This window comes from Suricata suricatta, chromosome 14 (genome assembly GCF_006229205.1).
Source record: "Suricata suricatta isolate VVHF042 chromosome 14, meerkat_22Aug2017_6uvM2_HiC, whole genome shotgun sequence".
NCBI lineage: Eukaryota > Metazoa > Chordata > Mammalia > Carnivora > Herpestidae > Suricata > Suricata suricatta.
The window spans coordinates 28,387,207-28,412,243 of NC_043713.1; the positions used below are offsets into that span (position 1 = coordinate 28,387,207).

Genomic DNA, 25,037 nt, shown 5'->3' on the forward strand with positions numbered 1-25,037 from the left:
ATTTAGTTTGATTTTGAGTTTTGCTATTACAAATAATGCTCCTAGCAGCATTCTCATAGAATTCTCCTGGCATACATGAAGAAGGATTTTTCTCTGGTAAATATATCTAGAAGTAGAATTATTGGGTCATAAGTAGGATGATCCATTAGTATATTGTTCAACCTGAAACATTTTGAAAAATTAAAGGGAGTAGTATTAAAGATTACTCTAAGAAAATAAGGGTAAACTGGATACTCTCGTATGTATGGCTTCCCGTATCATAGTAGGTCCAAATTTGGTGGCTAGTTTCAAATTGTTTTTCTAAGTTGTACGAATTTAAACTCCCATCAGTCATGTCTAAGTGTTCTTTTGCTCCCCATTTTTTATCAAGGGTGTAAAATAGGCTATTTCTCTGCTATTTATTAAGATTGAATATGTATTTTTTGTTTTCATATGTATTAATCACTTATTTTTCCTCTTAAATAATTATTTATACAAAAGCTCTTTATATTTTTGGCCCACTTTTCTATTAGAATGTTTGCCTTTTCCTAATTTTATAGGAGTCCCATTAATTATGAAGGTTTCCTGTATGTGTGGCCATATTTCTGAGGTCTTTATTCTGCTTATGTTTATCCTTGGGACAATACCACAATATCATAGTTATAAAATTATGATAAACTTGACATTCTGTAGTTTTGCTGTGACATAACTATATTTCCATTTTTCTTTTCAGAGATTCACTCAATCTTTTAAATATTAAGTGCTTTTAAATAGTTATGAAAAGTTCTTAGCTAGTGTTCTACAATCATTACTTCTTTATTTCTGTCTTTTTCTGGAAATCCACTTGGATGCATGTTGGACCCCTTCATTTCATTCATTCTTTCTTAATGTCTGTTTTATGTATTTCTTTTCTCTAGTTGGGTGATTTCTTCAGACCTCTTTCAATTTGTTAATTCTCTCTTCTTCTATGTCTAAACTACTATTTTAACCTTCCACTGAATTTTGGATTTCAATCCTCATGTTATTAATTTATACAAAATTCATTTGTTTCTTTTTCAATATGGGTTATCAATTTTACACTCTCTTTTTAAATTTTCTTTATTCATAATACTTACTATGCTCTATTTAATTTTTAAACATATTTATATTATTAATATTATAGTTTCAGTATCTGCAATCTTTGCAGATCTGAGTAATATGTTCTTATTGCTGCTGACCCTTAAGCATAGTAGAATGATTTTCCATGTACTTAGTGAAATATGATTGTGATGTTCGTTCTTAAACATTAAAGGGACATTTCCCTCCCTTTATTTTTTCCTGCTCCTTGTGAAAGGAAAATTGAGAGGCAGGGGGTTTTGATGTTGTTGTGCTTTTGGGTTTTGCTTTTCTTGTGGGGCTTTTTTTGTGGGCAAGAATTTTGTTTTCATAATTCACCAGTGAATATATCACTCTTCAGGTGTTCTGGCTTTATTCAGAGATTTATGATTCAAACTCCCTTGAGATGCAAGCTTTTTCTCTTATTCCTGGTTTTACATTGTTTAATAAAACTCCTGCAAATTCTGGCTTCAGTTTGCTCACTCCAGTCAATCACTCTCTGATCTGTTTGAAATATACAGAATCCTGTACTCTATAATTGAGAATACATTTAAATTATTTTAATTGAAAACATGATGATCTAAATAGGCCATAAAGCAAATATCAACAAAAGTTAATGGGTTAAAATCACAAAGAATGTTATTTAATGGCAGTGATAAGCTATGGGGGAAAATACTTTATAACATTCTCAATAGCTTCTATTTCAAGCAATACATTTTAAATAACCTACTTGTCAATTAATAAATCATTATTGAAACTAGAAGATATTTTTAAATTGAATGATAAAATATGACCTATCAGATCCTATGGGTTATCACTAATGCTGTGACTGGAGGGAAATTAATAACCTTACATGTATTTGTTAAGAAAAAAGAGCGTTGGGGCACCTAGGTGGCTCAGTTGGTAAAGCTGCAACCTCAGCTCAGGTCATGATCTCACTGCTGGTGGGTTTGAGCCCTGCATAAGGCTCTGTGCTGATAGCTCAGAGCCTGGCACCTGCTTGAGATTCTGAGTCTCCCTCTCTCTCTCTATTCCTCACCCACTAACACTATGTCTCTCTCTCAAAAATAAATATTCTTAAAAAATAAAAAATAAAAAAAGGAAAAAGAGCTTTCTGCCTGTGGATGCCACGGAGTAAGCATCGTAAATGTCTCCCCTCCGATGCTGTCATGTCTAGGTCAGAGTCTCCCAAAGAGCCTCAACAGCATCGGAAGGTTTCCATCAGTAGCTTGAGCTTTGAAACAACCAATGAGAGTCTGAGGAGCCATTTTGAGCAATGGGGAACGCTTACTGACTGTGTGTTAATGAGAGATCCAAACACCAAGCACTCCAGAGGCTTTGGGTTTGTCATGTGCGCACCTGTGGAAGAGGTGGATGCAGCCATTAATGCAAGGCTACACAAGGTAGATGGAAGAGTTGTAGGACCAAAAAGGGCTGTGTCAAGAGAAGATTCCCAAAGACTTGGTGCCTACTTAAACGAAAAATATTTTTGTTGGTGGCATTAAAGAAGCATGAAGAACATCTAAGAGATTACTTTGAACAGTATAGGGGAAAATGAAGTGATTGAAATCATGACTGAGGAAGGCAGTGGCAAAAAGAGAGGCTTTGTTTTTGTAACATTTGATGACCATGAGTTTGTAGACAAGATTGTTCAAAAATACAATACTATTAATGGCCACAACTGTGAAGCAAGGAAAGCTCTATCTAAGTGGAAGATGCCTAGTGCTTCATCCAGCAATAGAGGTCAAAGTGGTTCTGAAGACATTGGTGGTGGTTGTGGAAGTGATTTTGGTGGGAATGACAACTTTCACTCTGGACGAAACTTCAGTAGGCGAGGTAGCTTGGTGGCAGTCGAGGTAGTGATGGATATAGTAGCAGTGGGGATGGTTATAACGGATTTGGTAATGATGAAAGCAACTTTGGAGGTAGAAGCTATAATGATTTTGGCAATTACAACAATCAATATTCAAATTTTGGACCCATGAAAGGAGGATATTTTGCAGACAGAAGCTGTGGCCTTCATGGTGGTGGAGGCCAATCCTTTGCCAACCCATGAAACTATGGTGGTTCCAGCAGCAGCAGTAGCTGTTATTAAAAGAAAAAAAAGCAGTAAACTTAAAAAAAAGAAGGAAAAAAAGAATAAATCAAAATCAATGAGCTAAATATTTATATGAAGAACAATTAAATCTAAATGAAGAATGAAAAAATAATCACAATTGAAAAGAAATTAATATAGAAAATATATTGGAGCTTTTTAAAAAATTGGCTCATTTAAAAAGGTTAAATTGATGAATTTTGGGGGAGACTGACAATAAAGAAAGTGTACAAACAATATTAATGGAGGTGTTAACATTATTTAGATCCTACATATTTTAAAATGTTAATATAAAAATATTATAAACAACTTTATGGCAATTAATCCAAAAATGTAAAAGATAAAAATATTTATAAAGAGAAAAAAAATTTTAAATATTACATAAGTAAAAATAAAATCTAAATAGAATTTTAAAGAAAATTTAGTCAAAAAGAAATCTCTAATATCAGATTGAATTATTAGATTATTTAAGAAATAAATAATTCCAATGTTACATAAAAATTTTCAGATAAAATGAGGAAATCTCTCTTTCTCTTTCCTTCTTTTATTCTTTTCATAAGACCAGGATGTTCTACCAAAAGAAATTTAAAGTAACAGCATTCTCATGAACATAGATTTAAAATCCTAAATTAAACATTAATGATAAAGTCTAATTTATATATAAAAATGCATCAAAAACTGGTTGTGTTTAATTCTATAAATTCAAAATTTGTTTAATGTAAGAAAAACCAATCAGCATACTACACTTATATAGATTAAAGTATGTGTAGGGGGGTAATCACAGGATCATCTCAACAGGTGCAATAAAGATATTTGAAAAAAATTCAACAATTGTGCCAGATATGCAATCTGGAATCACTAGAATGGGAATTAAAAACAACTATGTTTAATATGCTAAGGGCTCTAATAGACAGTACACAAGAACAGATGGACAATATAAGCAGAGGAATGGAAATTCCAAGAAAGAATTTAGAGATAAAAAACACTATAGCATAATAAGAATGCCTTTGATGAGTTCATTAACAGACTGGAAATGGTTGAGGAAATAATCTATGAACTTGAGAATATGTCAATAGAAACTTCCCAAACAGATAAACAAAGAGGAAAAAATACTGTAAAGGAAGGAAGGAGGAGAAGGAGGATATCTAAAAACCGTGAACCAACTACCAAATGTATAACATGTGTTATGGGAAACCAGGAGAAGAAAGAATGGTAGGAAGAGAAGTATTTGGAGCAATAATGACTGAGATTTTCCCCAAAATTAATGCCAGACACCAAACACAGATCCAGGAAGCTCAGAGAACACCAAGCAAGATAAATTCAAAACCAAACAAACAAATGGCACATATAATTTGAAACTACAGAAAATCAAAGATAATATAGAAGCAAAAGAAAACTTCCTAAATCATTCCAAGAGACTAGTATTAGCGTAATAACAAAACCAGACAATGACATTACAAGAAAACTACAGACCAATCAATATCTCTCATGAACATAGATGCAAAAAATCCTCAAGAACATATTAGCAAATCAATCTAACAGTGTACAAAGAGACTTATAAACATAACCAAGTAGGATCTATTCTAGGTATACAAAACAGGTTCAATATAATCCATCATAGCAAGAGGTTAAAGAAAAATCATATAATCATATCAATGGATGCAGACAAAATAGTTGACAATATCAACATCTATTCATACATAATAAAAACTCTCAGCAAATTAAGAATAGAGAGGACTTCCTCAACTTGACAAAGAACCTCTATAAAAAGCTGTAGCTAATATCATACTTAATGGTGAGAAACTGTAAGCTTCCCCACTAAAATTATGAACAAGGCATAGATGTTCCCTGCTATCACTGTTTTTCAACATGATACTGGAAGTTCTAGCTAATGGTTTAATAAGATAGGAAAGGGAAATAAACGTTATACTGATTCTGAAGGAAGAAATAAAAACCTTCTTTGTAGAATACATGATTGTCTATTTGGAAGACCTGAAAGAATCAACCAAAAACTCCTATAACTTATTAGTAATTATAGTAAGGTTGCAGCATACTTTACTTACAGGAAAGTAAGTCATTTTCCTATATACCAAAAATAAGAAGTGGAATTTGAAGTTAAAACAGTACCATTTACATTAGTACTCAAAAAGTTCAATTGTTAGATATAAATCTAACAAAACATGTGTAAGATATATATAAGAAAAACTATAAAACTCTGGTGAAAGAAATGGAAGAATAAATAAATGGAGAAATATTCCATGTTCGTGGATGGAAAGACTCAGTATTGTTAAGATGTTAGTTGGCCCCAACTTGATCAATAGATTCAGTGAAATTCCAATAAAAATCCCAGTGTGCTATTTTGTGGATATCGACAAACTGATTTTAAAGTTTATAGAGGCAAAAGACCCAGAATAACCAATGAGGCCGTTAAGGAGAAAAAACTCAGAGGACTGATATGTCTCAACTTTAAGACTTATTATAAAACTACAAGGGCACCTGGATGGCTCAGATGGTTAAGCATCCGGCTTCGGCTCAGGTCATGATCTCACGGATCGTGGGTTCGAGAGTCGCGTCAGGATCTGTGCTGACGGCTAGCTCAGAGCCTGGAGCCTTCTTGGGATTCTGTATCTCCTTCTCTCTCTGACTCTCCCCTGCTCATGCTGTCTCTGTCTCTCAAAAATAAATTTAAAAAAAAAACCTATAATAATCAAGACAGTATGATATTGGTAAAAAGATTAGACAAATAGATAAATGGAAGAGTAAAGCTCAGAAATAGGCTATGTAACTATAGTTACCTGATCATTGAAAAAGGAGTGAAAACAAGGATAGTCTTTTCAGCAAATGGTGCTAGAACACTTTAATATTAATGTCTACATGGGAAAAAAGGGACTATAGATACATAGAAACAGACCTTACATCCTTCATATACATATGCCCATACATACACCTCAAAATGGACTATAGACCTAAATGATAAGCCATGAAAATTCAGAGGAACTTTAAATGCATGTTACTGAGTGAAAGAAGCCAATCTCTAAAGGCTACAAACTGTGTAATTCCAAATATATAACACTTTGGAAAAGGCAAAACTGTTAACTATAGTAAAAAAGATCAATGGTTTCCAGAGGTCTGGGAGAAAGGAGTGGATGGATAGGCAGAACAGAGAGGATTTTTAGGACAGTGAAACCACTGTGTATCATATAATAATAATGGACACATGTCATTATATATCTGTCACAGTACCAAGATTAAACCCCAATGTAAACTATACATTTTGGATAACAATGATATGCCAATGTAGGTGCATTAATTGTAACAAATGTACCACTCTCATGTGGGATTTTGATAGTGAGGGAGGCTAGGCATATGTGGAGGCAGGAGACATACAGGAAATTTCTGTACCTTTCTCTTAACTTTGCTATGAATCTTAAAATTGCTTTAAAAATAAGAGCTATTGGGGCACCTGAGTGGCTCAGTCGGTTAAGTGTCCAGCTTCGGCTCTGGTCATGATCTCACAGGTCGTGGGTTTGGGCCCTGTGTCAGGCTCTGTGCTGACAGCTCAGAGCCTGGAGCCTGCTTCAGATTCTGTATCTCCCTCTCTCTCTGACCCTCCCCTTCTCGCACTGTCTCTGTCTCTCAAAAATAAATAAAAACTATTAAAAAATTAAAAATAAAAAATAAAAGCTAGTAAGATTATATAAACAGGAAAACAAGAAGAGTTAAGACAATGTTGAAGAAGAAAAATTACCACATATTAAAGTTGTTATAAACCTTTAATATTTCACACTGTAGTTACTATAAAGATACTAAATAATGGCATAGAGAGAATAAAGAGCCATAAACAGCACATAAATAAATAGGCTTAAAAATAAAAAAACTCCTACAACAAAAATGGCACTGCAAAAGAGTTGGGAAGGCATTCTTCCCCATAAATTGCACTGATTCAACTAGATATCCATAGGGGGGAAAAAAGACTTGAAACTACTGCATGCTAACAAGAAATGAATCAAAGTGTTGTAAATCTCAAGGTCAAAGTTCAACTTTTTTATGATCTATTGGAATATTCTCATGAACTTGGGATAGGTAAAGATTTCTCAAACAAATCACAACCAACTCTAATTAAAAGATTGCCAAAGCCAAGTAGGTTAAAATCAAGAATTTTTGATAATAGAAAGACAACTTTAAGAAAGTAAGAAAGATCGGATTCCTTCATCTCAGGGTCATGAGTTTGAGCCTCACATTGAGTACAGAGATTACTTAAATAGATAAAAACTTTTTTTAAAAGTCACAAAAGCAGGAAAAGTTACTCAGCAACACATATACATATAAAGAAAAGATATAAAGAACTTATTATTAAGGGACATACAGACAATTTAGGAAAAAAATGGACAAGAGAATCAAGAATTTCACAGGAGAGTGTTTTTTTTTTTTTTTTTAATGTTTATTATTGAGACAGAAACAGGGCATGAGTAGGGGAGGAGCAAAGAGATAGATGGAGACACAGAATCCAAAGCAGGTTCCAGGATCTGAGCTGTCAGCAAAGAGATCAACTCAGGGCTCAAACCCACAAACTATGCAATCATGACCTGAGCCAAAGTCAGAAGCCCAGCTAACTGAGCCACCCAGGCACCCCAAGAGAGTTTCTAAATGTCAAGAAACCTGTAACTCAGTGCCTCTACTCATTAGTCAACAGAGAACTGCAAATTAAAGATGAGGCATCACTATACACCTACTAAAATGGCTGTTGGGAGTGTAAACTGGTACATTCACTCTGAAAAAATATTGAGATTTTCTACTAAATCTGAATACACATACACTATGGCCCAGTAATTCCTTCTCAGTATATACCCAACAGAAACATGTTTTATATTAGCACAATGCTTAATAACCCCAAACTAGAAACATCCCTGATTTGTAATAGATAAATAAATCTGGTATATTTACAATTGATTCCTAAACAGCAATGAAAATGAACAGCTATTGTGCACAAAAAAGGTAAATCTCATATTTATAGAGAATTCTGAAAACAGGCAAAAGTAGTGTATGCTATTAGAAGACAGGAGAGTTATTCACTTGAGTGAGATGGGAGGTGTGTGGTTGGAAGAGGCCAGGAAATGAGACCTGGATATCAAATAATGTTCAGTTTCTTGATCTGGTGGTATTTTCACTTTGGAATAATTCATCGAGCTATTCACATATGAATTGCACACCTCTCTCTTTGTATGTTCTACTTCAACTAAAAGGGTTTTTTTTGTTGTTATAAGCTCAGTCATTATTGACCAACTAATCAATTATAAAATGCCCTATTATATCATCATCAACAATATCATTAAAATATTGGTAACCTGGGAAGTATCAGTGCTCAATTTAAAAAGTAAGGAATTATAAATCAGATTTCTGTCCTTGTGTGGACAGCAAGGGCAAATTCATAACTTGATTTTTTTTAAATTTCTACCTAATTCTTATCACTTTCAAATGCCTAATGTTGCATAGGTTTACATGATATACCCCAGTGCTACATCTATGATGGTTTCTTTTCTCATTCTTCCCTTTGTTCACTCCTTTCCAGCAAAACTGGTCTCCCAGGTCTATGTTCCTTGGTTTTCCTCCCATCTGGAATGCAGTTCATTCAGATACACAAATGCCTAGTTCTTTCACTTCAGATTTTTGCTGCAATATCACCTCTGCACAGCCTTTTAGGCTACCCTACCCAAAGGAGCACCCTGTTTCTCTTCCCATAGCCTGCTTTATTTTTCATGATAAAACGTATTACTACATGAAAATTTATTATATATTTATTTTCTATCGTTTCTATCCCCTTTTTAGGTATAAACTCCATGGGCATAGGAATGTTGTTCTGTTCACTGCTACATCTTTAGCGCCCAGAACAATTTCTGGCACATAGTTGGTGCTGGAGTACCTAAATGGCTGAATAAACGAATGGTTCATTTGCAATAAAAGGCCAAGGAAGCACCACATAGACACATTACTTGGTTGATTGGTGGCAATTCGTTTGAACTAACAACACAAGACCCTGGACAACTTGGTGTTAACCCACCTTTGGTTTATTTGAACAATCTTAAACCTCAAAACTCAGACTTGACCATCCTCCTCCTTTATCCTGCTGTGCATATGCTATTGAATTGCACAGTCCCTGGCGGGAAAACATTAAACAAACAGAACCCAGGGTTGCTATGCTGTTAAAGCCAGAAGTACATCATTCATTATGTGAATAAAATACATAGAGAATAAAATAGCCACAGAGTAATGGGAGTTTTATTCTCTCTCTATTCCATTTCACTCCCTCTCTATTTTACTTACGTTATGAAATGATGCTCCCGCCGCTGGCTGATAAATGTTGATTAATCTGATGGAGAGTTGGATTTGTTAGCGGGCAAAAGCAATGTAAATAAATCGAGCAGGTGAACTGGAGTTCACAGTGTCATTTCTGAGATTAAAGAGCCTGTCTAGCCCTCCAAGCTCACTTATTACAATCAGGATGCGTGCTCTCCTGGTAAACAGACCGAGTGAGCCCCTTCAAGCAGCTCAACAGTCCTCCTTTTGTGTGGTCTACTGCCTGTCCCTTCAGTGAGTTCAATCCCTTGGGAATTTCCTGTTCTGTCAAATTTTTTGTTTCTCCTCTTGGGGCTAGAATTTGGGGAAAAAGAGGGTAGAGAAAATAGGTCAGTTTTTCATTTTCATCCAGACAGCCAGTCAATAACTGCATTTATTATATGCAAGAACTTAACAATATGCAAGGCTCTGACTAAATCCTTACAAACTACAACAATAAAAAGAATAAAAGCAGCAATAGTAATTAACACCTATATAGCAATTTACTGTTTATAAATACTTATTTTATTGGTTGAGCTTAAGGTAATCTTAAAAACAGGCATTATTGTTATATCTAGATCAGCTGGTGTCAGCCATGTCATCCTTCATTTGAAATGCATTTAGGCCCTTATGTAATGGATAAATCCCACCCATTTCAGATTCTGCAGGAGGTTCTACCTTCTTCAAAATTTGTTACAAGCCTGAGGGAAGCTTATGGTTTTCTTTCCATTTCTGGCTCTGAGTATTGACTGCAGTGAAAAATCACTCCCTCTCCCCCACAATAGCTTTGTTCCTGTGATTTTTTTCTTCTCTTTCACATTGCCTTAGATATGGAGTTCAGACTCATTTTGCAATTGTCCTAATAATAAGCCACACTCTTGAACAGAGCTCTAACATATATTCATGCATACCTTAGAAGACTTGGAACCTCCTCTCCTTGCAGGTTCCCCTTGTACCTTCCAAGACAGTAATGGCTTTTATTTTTTACTTTTTGTTGCCTATTCTTTTGATGTATCATCCAAGAAATTGTGCTAAGACTAATGTCAAATATCTTTTGCCTATTTTTTTTCTAGGACTTTTATGGTTTGGGGTCTTACATTTAAGTCTTTAATACATTTCAAGTTAATTTTTGTGAGAGGCATAAGATAAGGGTCACATTTCATTCTTTTGCATGTGGATATTCAGATTTCCCAGCATCATTTATTAAAGAAACTTTCTTTTCCCCATTGCATGTTCTTGGCATGCTTGATGATATATGTGTAGGTTTATGTTTGGCCTCTCTATTCTACAGTAAATAAATGGAGCCAATTAAACCAAAGAGCTTTTGCACAGAAAAAAAATAAATTGAAAAGGACAGCTACAAAATGGGAGAAAATATTTGCAAAACATATATCTGATAATATCCAAAATATATAAAGAACTCCTATAACTCAACAGCAAAAAAGAAGACATAATCCTATTTAAAATGGGTAAAGGACCTGAAGAGACATTTTTCCAAAGAAGAAGTACATATAACCAATAGATAAATAAAAAGGTTTTCAGTAATGCTAATCACCAAGGATATGAAAATCAAACCCACAATGAGGTATCACCTCATACCTCTCTGGATGGCCACTGTCAAACCTACAAGAGTAACAAGTGTTGGCAAGATTGTGGATGTGGAGACTATTGAGAATATAAAATGATGCAGCCATTATGGAAAACAGTATGGCAATTCCTCAAAAAGTTAAAAATTGGGGTGCATGGGTGGCTCAGTTGGTTAAGCGTCTGACTCTTCATTTTGGTTCAGGTCACGATCTGATGGTTTGTGAGATCGAGCCCTGCATCAGGCTCTGTGATGACAGCACTGAGCCTGTTTGAGACTCTCTGTTTCTCTCTCTCTCTCTCTCTCCCCCTCTCTCCCCCTCTCTCCCCCTCTCTCCCCTTTCCCACTCACACTTTCTCTCTTTCCCCTCTCAAAATAAATAAACTTAAAAAAAATGGAAAAATTGAACTATCATATGATCTAGCAATCCTACTCCAGGTTATATACCTAAAGGAATTTAAGTCAGTATCTCCAAGAAATATCTGTACAGTCATGTCAATGGATGAATGGATAAAGTGAATGTAAAACAGATACATATAATGATATATTGTTTAACCATTTAAAAAAAAAAGGAAATCCTGCCATGTGTGACAAGGAGAATGAGTCTTGAGGGCATTAGTAGTAACACAAATAAATTAGAAAGAGAAAGACAAAAACTGTATGATATTATTTATGAATACTCTAAGCAAAACATACACAAAAAAACCCCAAACCCCCCTGATTTCACAGAAACAGATGTCAAAGATCAATACCAGGAGTTAGAGGAAGAGGGAAATGGGGAGATGTAGGTCAAAGAGCACACATTTTCAGTTATAAAATGAATGGCTCTGATGTACAGCATGGTGACTAGAGTTAATAATACAGTACTGTATACTGGAAAGTTGATGAGAGCAAATGAAGCATCCTCACCAAACACAGAGTCACCTGTTTTAACTGAGTGAGGTGATAAGTGTGTTAATTATCTTGATTTTGGTAGTCATTCTATAATATACATGTATATCAAATCATCATGTTGTACAATTTAAATATATACAGTTATATTTGTCAACTCTTCCTTATACTCACAAAGATACTGTTGGTTGCTATATGTTATTATGCAGATAGGTTTCAGTCCCAACTGTTGCTCAGCCTTTGGCTTACAGAATTTGCCTCCTGTGAACCTATACTAAAAATTATGGCTTATAATGCAAACACTATATATTGTAAACAATAATAGGATGTAACAGAAGTTCTGAAACAATTTTTCCTGCTCCTTGGGTGAGATAATATTGTCAGGAAATATGCTCCACTGCTGTCTTCATTTACAAACTTGAATGGCAGCCGAAATACGTTGGTGAGGAGGGTGGTTCAGGTGTCCAAACTCTCAAATAAATGTTGGCTCCACTGGCCCAGTGTGAACTAAGCTCCTACGTACAGTTGTTAAGACTATGTTCTGCAAGAGGCTTCCAAGCCAAGGATGCAAATGGCAATAGAAATACAGCCTGAACTCTAATCACTGAGACATGAACCTTGATTTAAGACTGGGTCAGCAAAGAGCTTCGGATTCTGTGCCTCCCTCTTTTTCTGCCCCTCCCCAACTCAGGCTCTGTTCTTCAAAAATAAACATTAAAACAAACCAAAAAAGACTGGGTCAGCAAAGAGGAAAGTGCACCTTTTAGAAATTAAGTGAGGGGGCAATTTTTTTTTATTTTGAACTATACCTAATAGCTGTAGTCCTAAAGGTGAACCTTGACAATAACTTAACCTGTGCCTCAGTTTCCTCACTGTGAGAACTAAATGAATTAATGTATGTGAGATGCTTAAAACTGCCTAATATTGAGCCACCATTTTTGATTAGCAGACTCAACAACTCTCTCTCAGCTCCCGCTGTGCACCAGACACCCTATAGCTAGTAGTAGCCTGTGGAATTTTCCCTAGTGTACTATACGGGAAAGCCACTGGGTTCTTGAGCATGGTCTATAAAATGGACAGCCTTGGCTGCAGTGGCCCTCCTGTTGTCCTTCCCCTTCTTCCTGCCTGGGATGGGAATGTGATGCTGGAGGTACTGCAAGTATCTGGTAGTCTAATGAACAAAAACCATATGCTAGGGTTGGGAGCTGGGAAAATACAAGGAACCATGTATTTAAAGGTATGATTAAGGCACACATCTTTAGGAGGCCGATTCTGGAATTTTTATTCAATAAAACAGATAAGCTTATGCCTTACATGTTTCAGCATGTTAGTGGGGTTTTCTGTTACTCATATTCATGAGCAGTACAGCTATAGCAATAAGTATTATTACTCTTATTATTTTGTGTTAGGAAAAGGGAAGCAACATTCTGTGTAATCAACCCTCAGAGACCAAGGGAGATAATTTGCTTCTGGTTACACCTACTTTACAGGTGAAGAAACAAAGTAAATTAAATTGCCCATATTTCACAGCTTGTAACCAGTAAAGACAGAATTCATATCTATACACCTGCCAGCTTTTCTACTATTGAATGTTGTTGCCAAGTTTCCATCATATGGTTGCACTTTAAAAATATCATCTAATTGTGTTCAATTTAAACCATTTTGTTTTATGTTAGCTATGCTATTGAGAGCCAGTTGAACCTTGAAGATATCACGTGATGTACTGTGTATATTCTAGCTATGAAGCATCTGCATATTCAATCCAGATTCATTCAAATGCTTTATGCAATAGCGTAAAATTATTGAACAGGCAGGGCCAAACTCTAAGGCTTAAGACACATGATTAAATAAAAACACAGTTAAGCTGACCTTCATATTCAGAGATATGCCCCACACAACCAGATAAGAACAATTCATCACTTGTTAACTGCTGTTATTAGAGTAACAATAGCAAAGGTTTTCTTTCTGCACTTTCAAAGACCATACACATTTTAAAGTGCTTTATATGTATTATTTAATTGAATCTTTACAGAAACTCATGAAGTGGACCCTATCATTATTTTCATTTTTCATTTGAGAAAACAGAGATTTCTCTAGGTAAGCAGTAGACTAGGCTATAATTCAGGTAAGCTCTGAATGGCTTTCAATATTTATAGAGGGGGACATATTATGATGGAAGAGAGTAAATAGATACATTATCCATTTCTGAATGACTTCTTTCAGCCAGGAGGCCTCATGAAACAATATTAACATATAGTCACGTGTTGAGGCTGAGCAGGGGTTTCTTTCTGACATGTAGGGTGTATAGTGCACCAAAGGTCTGGTGTCAGATATTCAGAGGCCTTGGGGAAGGCATGTCCAAAACCTGTCTGGTGTGGAGAAAAGAGAGCTTCACACCAGCAGCATACTAGTGTCTGCAGCACCCTGCAGGGAGCTTCTGGGGATCTGATTCCCCATCTCCTGCCGTCACATGTACACATCTCTGGTCTCTGCCTACCTTCCCATTTCCATGGATGTCCTTTCATGCTTCTAATAAGAGTATCAATCTACCCCATCCATCTCTCTCTCTCTCTCTCTTTCTCTCTCTCTCTCTCTCTGTCAGCAGCTTTATTGAATAATAATTCATACTACACAGTTCACCTATTGAAAGTGTATAATTCAATGTTTTCTATTATATTTACAAATAGGTGCAGCCATCAGCACAATTTTAAAGCACCCAATGTAGAACATCACTACTAGAGCTGTCATCTCCCTAGCCTCCTTGTTCAAAACAATTACTAATCTACTTTCTTTGTTTTCCTATTCTGGACATTTCAGATAAATGGAATCATGTGGAATGTGGTCTTATTTTGGTATCAGGTTATTACTAGACTTAGAATTATTTGGGAAGTGTTCCTTCTACTTTTTGGAAGAATTTGTGAAGAATTAGTATTAATGCTTCTTTACATGTTACAGCAAAGCTGTCTGGATCTGAGCATTTCTTAGTAGGTAGTCTTATAATTGTTAATTAAATAATTTTATTTGTTTTGTGTCACAATGGTTAATTTTATGTGTTAACTTTCCTGGACCATGGAATGCCCAGATATTTGGTCAAATATTATTCTGAGTGTTTCTGGGAGGGTGTTACTGAATGCAATTAACATTTAAGTTGGCAAACTGCGTAAAAGGATTGCCCTCTCGAATGTAGATAGGTGTCATTCAATCATTTGAAGGCCTGAACAGAGCAAAAAGGCTGACACTTCACTAAGTAAGAGAGAATTCTTCCTCCATGACAGACTTTGAACTGAATGATTTTGTTTGTCTGCTTGTTTCTTGCCTTCAACCTACACTGGAACATCAACTCTTCCAAGGGCACTAGCCTGCAAGCGTTGGGACTGGCACTATACCAACTGCTCACTTGGGCTGGAACTAAACCATTAGCTGTGCTGGGTTTCCAGCTTGCTGATTCACTCTTCAGATCTTGGGACTTGCCAGCATTCATAATTATAAGAGCCATTTCTTTTATTTTTTTAAAAGCCAATTCTTACTATAAATCTTTCTCTCCTCATAAAGATATAATTTAATCAGAATATATATATATATGTATACACAAATATACATACAGATATATTTTTCAGTTATACATAATATATATCTGATGTATTCTCAGTTGCACATAAGATATATCTTGTAAGTCAACTAGGAACAAATTCTGTCAGTTTTTAAGTGGATACATCTTTCATATTGGAAAGATAGTTTTGCTGGATATAGGATTGATATTTTCGTTGTAGTTGGTGGTGGTCTTATATAGCACTTTGAATATATTATCCCACTGCCTTCTAGTTTTTGTTTTGTTTTTGATGAAAAGTCAGCTGCTAATCTCACTGGAGTTCACTTGTGAGTGATAAGTCATTTTTGTCTCATTGCTTTCAAGATTTTCTCCTTGCCTTTGGCTTTCAGAAGTGTTTTGTAAAAATTTTTTAAATGTTTATTTTTTTGAGAGAGAGACAGAGTGCGAGTAGAGGAGGGGCAGAGAGACAGAGGGACACAGTATCTGAAGAAGGCTCCAGGCTCTGAGCTATCAGCACAGAGCCTGAGGCAGGGCTTGAACTCACAAACCACAAGATCATGACCTGAGCTGAAGTTGGGCACCCAACCAACTGAGCCACCCAGGTGCCCCTGGCTTTCAGAAGTTTTATGATGATGTGTCTGTTTATATATGTCCTACTTGGTATTTATCCTACTTGGGGTTGATGGAGTTTACCAGATGAGTTTAGTGTTTACCTTAAAAATTTGAGACTTTCTGACCATTATTTCATTCAGTGCTCATTCTGCCTATTCTTCCTCTCTCCTTCTTGTACTCCCAATATGTGTATTTTGTTGTATTTCTTGGTGTTCAACATTTCTCTGAGACTGTTAACTTTTCTTCACGCTTCTTCTCCCTGTTATTTGGATTTTAACTAGTCTATCTTCAAGTTTGCTCATTCTTTTTTTATGTCAGTTCAAATGTACTGTTAAGAAGTTCTAGTTTTTTTATACTTTTCAACTCTAGAATTTCCATTTGGTTCTTTAATATAGTTTCTGTCTCTTCTTCAACATTCTCTATTTGGTATGACATTGTCTTCATACCTTACTTTATTTTTTTTAATTGTTTTTCTTTAGTTCTTTGTATTGACAATGGCTAATTTGAAGTGTTTTTTTCCTGTTGAATCTAACATCTGATCACTCTCATAGTTTCTATTGAGTGCTTTTTCCAGTTTCCACTTTTTTTTTTGCATATTTTGTAGTTTTTGGTTGGGAAATGAGCATGTTAGATAATATAGTAGCTAGGAGTACTGGATTTCTCCTCTGGGACTTGTTGATTTGCCTAATGACTGACTGGAAAATACCTTTTTAATCTTCGTTATTATTTGTCTCTTCTACTAGAATACACACTATCTGAGGACAAGGATTTTTGTCTTACATTTTCTTTGTTGCTGCAGATGAAGTACCTAAAACAGTGGTTGGTATATTGTAGGCATCACATTGAAATTGGAGGCTGTAACATGTCAATTCTAGAAAAAATGTTTTTTCAGTTAGCCAGGTCAGTAGAAATTTACTAGAGATTATGATGTTGGATTTAATTTAGCTTATTCTAATCAGTTTATTTTCCTTCTAAGAACTAACACAGTAGGTCAGGGAGAGAGTTTAAAGTTTCGATTGATGGAAAGAAAGAAGGGTGAATTTTGAATAAGCAGCCTCATTGCTGGTAGGAGTTGACGGATGGCTGGCGGGGTGGACTTCCTGCAGTTTGGGCCTTGAGCTGGACTGAGGATTGCAGAGGCAAGTAGACTCTTGGGTCACACAAGGCATTAGTGGGAGAAGAACACTGGGACAGTAGGGGAGAAGGACTAAAAGGAAACCGCACAGCTCCAGCAAGAGCCGTCACTGGTCTGTGCGTTCTGTTACAAATAGGCTTTTCCACAAAACCCAAAGGGGCCATTGCATAGTCAGGGGTAAGTCACTTAATTATAGTCTTTTACTTGTCATGCAGTTTACACACTTATGCAGTGACTGGGTGCCTGTGCCTATGCCATCTTCACAAATGATGAAATTACAAGCAGTAAAACAATAAGCTATAAGCTCCTTCTTTGTCCCATTTGTTGCATTGTTTATCACATCTGTTATATTTTTTAACAGTGTGATAATCAATTATTCATGACAGAATGATAGCAATTTCATCATAATCTCACTCAGAGATGAAATCACCTTGTCCATTGAGGTGCCCGTAGCCTCTATCATTAGAGTAATAAGTCACTGTTAAGCACACACTTGCTCTGGATATTTCTCTTCATCTTATTTGTCCAGACTTTTAAAAATTACTGCAGAAGAATTCTGCAGTAGTCACTAAAGCAGATTATAGCACTAGTCACCATGCCATGCTTAACAAATGACTCACTTCTAAATTCTAGAAAATAAATATAAAGTAATGGATATTTGGAACAGAGAGAGAAACAAACTGAAAACACTTGGAATAATAATTTTTTAAAGGTGTAAATGTCACTTAATTGCCCTGTTCTCAATTGGTTGGTCAGGGATGAGGTGGGGGTAGGGGAGAGGTCAGAATTCCGTCTCTGAAGCAGTAGGGACTAGCTCAAATTCACAGTTGATGGATGTCTAATGTGCCAGTGAAATAAACCTGATTTAAGGGAAGACAATGAGGTCTGGTAGAGTTCAAGGTAATTCTTCAGGGATCAGGAGAATCATCCTCACTGCTAAATTAAATTGAGGTCAGAAGCAACCCTGGTGATAAGGGTAAGGAGTTACACCTTATTCTGTGGAAATAATCTTGAGGGATTTTAAATTTATGGTTTGTCTTTCTTTATGTTTCCCTTATTCATTTGGTATGATCTGCAATCTCCAAAACTGACTATGGTAATTATTTAAACCTTTTTTTTCCTTGACATTTTAAAAATTAACCTTGAGTTTGAAATTGTAGTTGTCTTTAAACAACTCTTTTTGAAATCAACACCAAAACTTGGGGACTAAGTTTCTTCTTATTTTTTCCTAATATGCTATGGCCTTATTTCTGGTACTTGAACTAGTCAGTGCATTGGAGAAGAGCTGGCCTTAGGTAAAATGTAATGTTGGCAAAGCTGTTTTGGATACTGAGTCCTTTCGTTTTCATATTCTTTCAACCTTGTTCCTTCTGTGTATTTTGGGAACCTAGAGCTAGTCCATTTCACAGTCAAAACTTGTTCTCAGACATTTTTGTTTCTACCAAGGTCTGAAAATACAACTACAGAGTTTCCAATTTATAAGGCATGATAAGGCCCATTATATCATGATGGTCCAATAATAATAGTTTCATTTCTTTCCAGCAGCCTTTGTATTTAAATATCTAACTGATAAAACTCTCAAAAGGGAATTTTAATTTCATGAAAGTGGGGGACGATTATTTTTTACTTGGGGCCTTTGGGGCCTTTTCAACAATACTGCACAGGTGATCATGTGATGACAGGTAGAATTGATGAGGGTATAAATCTTCTTGGCCTCAAATGAAAAAAAAGTGACTTGTCAGATTATCTGTTTCTGGATTTTGTTTTTAACTACTTGAAAGTGATCCCTTCAGGAATTCTTTCTCCAGGATTCAGGAGAAATATCCAGACTCTTTCCTGTCCTGCAACATCTCATAAACTCAGTGATGTACCTTAAAGAGTACATATTCCCAGGAAGGCAAACAGGCTTTATCCGGCATACTATTTGCATTGACTTCTCTAAGTGTGATGTGTTGGAATAGCATTTCATAGTATAGCAGAAAAAGGGATGAATAGAGAAAAAGAGAGTAAATTTTGATTCTTTTATATTTTGGTCACAGGGTGGTATTGATCTCAGAGTGAAAGTATTAACAACTTTAAATTCAATTTCTTATAACATCAGATGACTCAAATGACTAATGGTTTCTAGATTCATTACAGAAGTCTGTCACCACTTAATAAGATAAAGAGATTTGAACGCTATAGTGGGAAATGAAGAAGTCTTAAAGAACATGTACTTAAAAAAATTTTTTTAAATATTTACTTTATTTTTGAGAGGGGGGGCAGAGAGAGAGCAGGGGTGGGGCAGAGAGAGAAAGAGACACAGAATCTGAAACAGGCTCCAGGCTCTGAGCTGGCAATACAGAGCCCAATGTGGGGCTCGAAACCGTGAGCCTGATATCACAACCTGAGCTGAAGTTGAAAGCTTAACTGACTGAGGCACCCAGATGCCCCAAAGAACATGTATTAAGGTTTATAGCTGACTCACATCATCTGCATCTAGTCCAAAGTAACATTAAAATAACATCATAATAACAATAATATTCCTTGAAATGATAGTACAAAGTGATATGTTCTAAATTGATTATTTGGTGCTGCCCTTTCAGAGTTCTAAGGAAGTTGGAGTAATTTGAAATATTATTTTAGCATTGAATGAGAATTGTCATTAAAAGCTCACAGTCACTAATAATTGGCAAATCATGGAATGCTATCATTGTGGGCATATTAACATTATATGTATATATATATATATATATAACTACATACATATATAATAACTTTATGCCTCATATTAAAAACTCCTGGGCTGTTTAGGTTCTGAGAAGAAAACCCAAAGTTATATTAGTGATCATAAGTATTTAAAAAATAAATGAGGAAGCGTTTTAATTATATTGTGATAACTTTAAATTTGAAGGTATGTGTATTTCCTTGTATGAAAATAATTTCCTACCATATTTAGTTATTTTAATAATTTTTTTGAAATACAATTGAAGAGTATGATAAGCTCTTTTATAGATTGACTTTTCAAACCATGTAGCCAAGATATCAGTGCTCATTCAGAGGTCATTTGATTTACAAATCTAAATATACAAAATGATAATTAAAACATTCCATCAGAATATATTACAAAACAATAAAATCTAGAAAAATACCTGTCAATTAAAATAAGTACTTAATTTTGTCTTTTAGATCTATAACAAAATTGCTAAGTAATTAAGTAAATTAAAATACTCCATTAAAGGAGGAATAAAGGGGAATAAGTTTGCAGAAAGAATAAGCTCAAGAAACTATAAAGAGAAATATCATGAAACAAAGGATCAAGCTACTAAGGAAGATTATGGCATCTGTATCTACAGAGAAAGCTTTAAGGAAGAAGATTACAAACATCAATTTAGAAACACATACAGATTTTAAAATTTTTACCAGCTTAAGATTTCAATGATCACAGAATTAAAAAAAAACACTATTCTGAAATATGTATTTAAGAATAACATCCTGGGGATGCCTAGGTGGCTTAGTGATTGAGCATCTGACTCTTGATTGTGGCTCAGGTAATGATCCCAGGATTGTGGTATCGAGCCCTGAGTTGGACCCTGAGTTGAGCATGGATCCTGCTTGGGATTGTCTCTCTCCTTCTGCCCCTCTTCCCTACTTGCACTCACTTTCTCTAAAATTAAAAAAAAAGCTTTAAAAATGAATAGCATTATAATCATAGGTAGTAATGAACTTATAATATGTAATATTTCGTCAAAATTGAGTATCATAATCTTGAGTTTTATAAACAAACTAATTTGCATATTTTTACAAATATTTTAATGATAGAAGTGGCAAATCCAAAGCAGACCTTTCATGCTGGATGTACCCCTCATGGTAGATACGCCAGGGCAACGTCCAGTGTTCTGCATTGGCCCAGCCACATTTTGATGGGTATATTCCCGGCATGATGAAAGCAATATGACAATTCTATACTGGTTTAATTCAGATTTCCTTGAACTTCACTAAATAGTTAACTCTTCTACAAAATGGATAAGACTCTATTTGTAACATATCTGGAATCTATTAGGATGTTGATGTCAAAAGCAAAACAGTATTTAAAAATCTTCTGTCAAGTTGGTGTGAAAACAATAGCATGAAGGTGTTGGTATGATTCCTTCTGTGTCTTCATCATGGGCTGGAAACCAGCTACTCATTTTCCCCAGCTCTCCCTTAATGCCTGCTGACTGAGCAGTGAGAACTAAGTGTGAAAAAGCCATAAACTGCAGACGGAGGTTGCTTCCACACACCTCATTAGGCCTTTAACACATTTGACTTTGTCTTTCCCCAGTACAGCGAATATTATAATTGGAAGCATTTGGGTACTTCCTATTTTTCTTTGAAGGGTGTAATTGGGTAACCAAGGAGTTGTCACTTTCTGGACATTGCCAGCTTGGCCATCTGCCTTTGGAGCCTCAATTTACTGGTCATTTCTTTAAGAGGTTTTGACTCATGGAATGTTCCATCTTCAAAGGGCTCATTAGTCTTTTGTTTAATCTCTCTCTTATTTTACAGATGAGGAAATCAAGGTTAGGGAGATTAAATGTCTTACATATGGACACACAATTACTAGATTTTTATCTCAAGGTTCCTGGCTGTAAGTTGACTTATCTTTACATAATACCTATCTTTAATGTATCCATGATCCTTTTATTTTCTCTGAATTAGGCACTTTCAGGAGCCTAACAGTTAAATTGGTCAATTTAACATTTAGGCATATTGTATACTAGGTATAAAATGGAATACAAGAAAGAGAACCAGACTGTTAAAGAAAAGCTCCTGGCTGTGGCTTCAGGAAATTACTCCTTGTCCTGCACCATAGTTCTGTAACTATTATGGGCGAGAGGAAATGGTGCAAAAGCATTGGAGAGTACAAGCAAACTTGAGTGTAGACATCATCATCTTGAATGTTTCTCTTCTGTATGACTATGTGGGAGCAATGGAAAGAAACCTGTACTCAGACCAAGAAGTTGGATGTACTCATCTTGCTGCATGGCTAACTAAATCAGTATGTCTGTGAAACAAGACATTCAGCCTCACTGGTTCTTCATGATTACTGTGCAGCATTTCATCAAATTTCAGTGTGTATTCATAGCTTAAACGATAACAGGCAAATAGGCAAGTGCTATGAACTTCCTGTGAATTTCCTGATTGACTTTTAATCAAAAACTTATCATTCATGGAGAACTATATAGGAAGACTTTAGTAAAATTGAGGTATAGGCCTGTCTTTGAAGGTCTGCATCACTAGCTTCTGAATGATGGCTCTGGTACCATTCTCCTTCCATCTTCTTCCTATACATTGGTCACTCTCATAATTTATCTCATTCCTGTACCTAAGCCTACCTTCTTGCAAGTGTTCTCTTTTCTTCTTCATGACAGTTAATAGAGAGCTATTAGAAGCTACTTATTGCAAAACTCCAGACGAAGGACGTGTTGACTTTCCTTAAGATTGGCTCGGTTGGAATCAAAAGAGTAAAGGTTCAAAAAGTGTTCATTGAATTCTCTTTCTTTCTCTCTCTCTCTCTTCTCCAGTTTGTAGCCAGTATAGAAAGAGTCTAGGCAGTAGATAGAGGGGGACATTTCCCTGTTTATAGCAGAAAAGGTTTTTCAGCCGGTGAAAGAACTATCTGACCTCAGGCTTACTCTCACCTCCCTGCCTTCTTGGCTTTGCATCTCCAACATATCCAGAATTTCAGAAACACAGTATTTCTACACTTATAGGAGCCCCACCTACAAAATCACATTATTTGAGTCTATTTTCTGCCAGGAGAGTTTTCAAGGGTAACTGGGAAACATTACTATTTCTTTAACGGTTTCAATAACCTCTAAGCTCTTTATAGCTCTCTTCTTACACTCTAATGCATTCTATATTCACCTGCCATATCAAACTTCTTAAAGTGGAGCCTTATTTCATCACTTCATTTCATTGATATCTTCAGTGATACTCTGTTGCCAATTACATGAAACTTGGAGTTCAAGGCTCTCTATAATCCTTCTGTTCAGACTCATCTTCCACTTCTGTCCTCTGTTTAAGTGCAAGTTACACCAGAACACTCTAATTTTATTGAATAAATGGCCCATTTCTTCCTGGCCTTTGCTCATGTTTTTTCTGTCAATGACTTTCATATATGAAATACATGAAATTCCCTTTCATCAGTTTCATATATATCAAGAAGTTATTTATCTCTATGAGCCTCACCTTTACTCATCTACAAATAAGATTAATAATACACCCAAATTCATAATATTGTTGGAATATACAACTCTAAGGAGTGTTTGGCATGCACTGAGTGCTTCATTAGTGTCATTACCATCATCAACATATTGCCCACATTTATGTTTTTTTAATTGAAGTATAATTGGCATACAATAACCTATTATTTTCAGTCATACACCATAGTAATTCAATAATTATATACATTATGGAATACTCACCATGATAAATCTAGTTACCATCTGTCACCATACAAAAGTATTACAATATTATTGACTGTATTTCATATTGTATGCTTTTCATCTCAATGACCTATTTATTTTATAACTGTATCTCTTAATTCCTTTCATTTCTTTTGCCCATCTTCCCACATCTCTCCCCTTTCTCCTTAATTCCTTTAATCTGTTTTGCCAATCATCCTACATCTCCCCCTCTGACTACCACCAGTTTGTTTACTTAATTATGGTTATTGGTTTGTGTTGTTATTGTTTATTTGATTAGTATTTCAGGGAAATCATATGGTGTTTGTCTTTCTCTCTGTGGCTTATTTCACTTATACCCTCTAGGTCCACCCATGTTGTCACAAATAGCAAGATTTAATTATTTATGGCTGAGTAATATTCCATTGTATATATGCACCACATCTTCTTTATCCATTAATCTATTGATAGACACTTAGGTTGCTTCCATATCTTGGCTATTATAAATAATGCTGAAATGAACACAGTTTCATATATCTCTTTGATTGTTGTTCAGGTAAGTACCCAGAAGTAGAATTGAAAGATCTTATGGTAGCTCTATTTTTAATTTTTTGAGGAACCTCCATACTGTTTTCTATGGTCACCAAAAGGGTATAAGGTTTCCCTTTTCTCCTTATCCTTATCAATAGTTTTTTTGGTCTTTTTTTTTCAAAATTTTTATGTTTTTATTTATTTTTGAGAGGCAGAGAGATCAGGGAAGGGTCAGAGAGAGAGGGAGATACAGGATCCGAAAAGGCTTCAGGCTCTGGGCTAGCTGTCAGTACAGAGCCCAACGCCAGGCTTGAACCCACGAACCATGAGATCATGACCTAAGCCAAAGCCAGACACTTAACCAACTGAGCCACCCAGGCGCCTTTGTTTTTTGTCTTTTTGATAATGGCTTATGAGGTGACATCTTATTGTAGTTTTGCTTTGCATTTTCCTGATGATTTGATGATGAGCATATGTTAATATCAGAATTAACCATTATATGTCTTATTTTAAAAAAATCTACTCAATGACCATTTTTATTTTTAATCATTAAAAAAAAATCAGTTGTGTAAATTCATTATATAATTCCTTATCAGATGATTTAAAAGTATCTTCTTCCATTCAGTCATTTGCCTTTTCATTTTGTTCATGGTTTCCTTTGCCATGCAAAATTTGTTGCCCTTGCCTGAAGAAACTAGTACAAAAAATATTGTTATGACTGATGTCAAAGAGCTTATTATGTATGGTAGGACTTTTATGGTCTCAGTTTTTACATTTCCAGTTTTTCCTCCATTTTGAATGTA

General features: G+C 35.4%; 1 pseudogene; it reads left to right on the forward strand.

The window, feature by feature from the left end:
* The first annotated feature begins 2,243 nt into the window (after positions 1 to 2,243).
* Positions 2,244 to 25,037, forward strand: part of LOC115277392 — a 142,729-nt pseudogene continuing 119,935 nt past the window's right edge.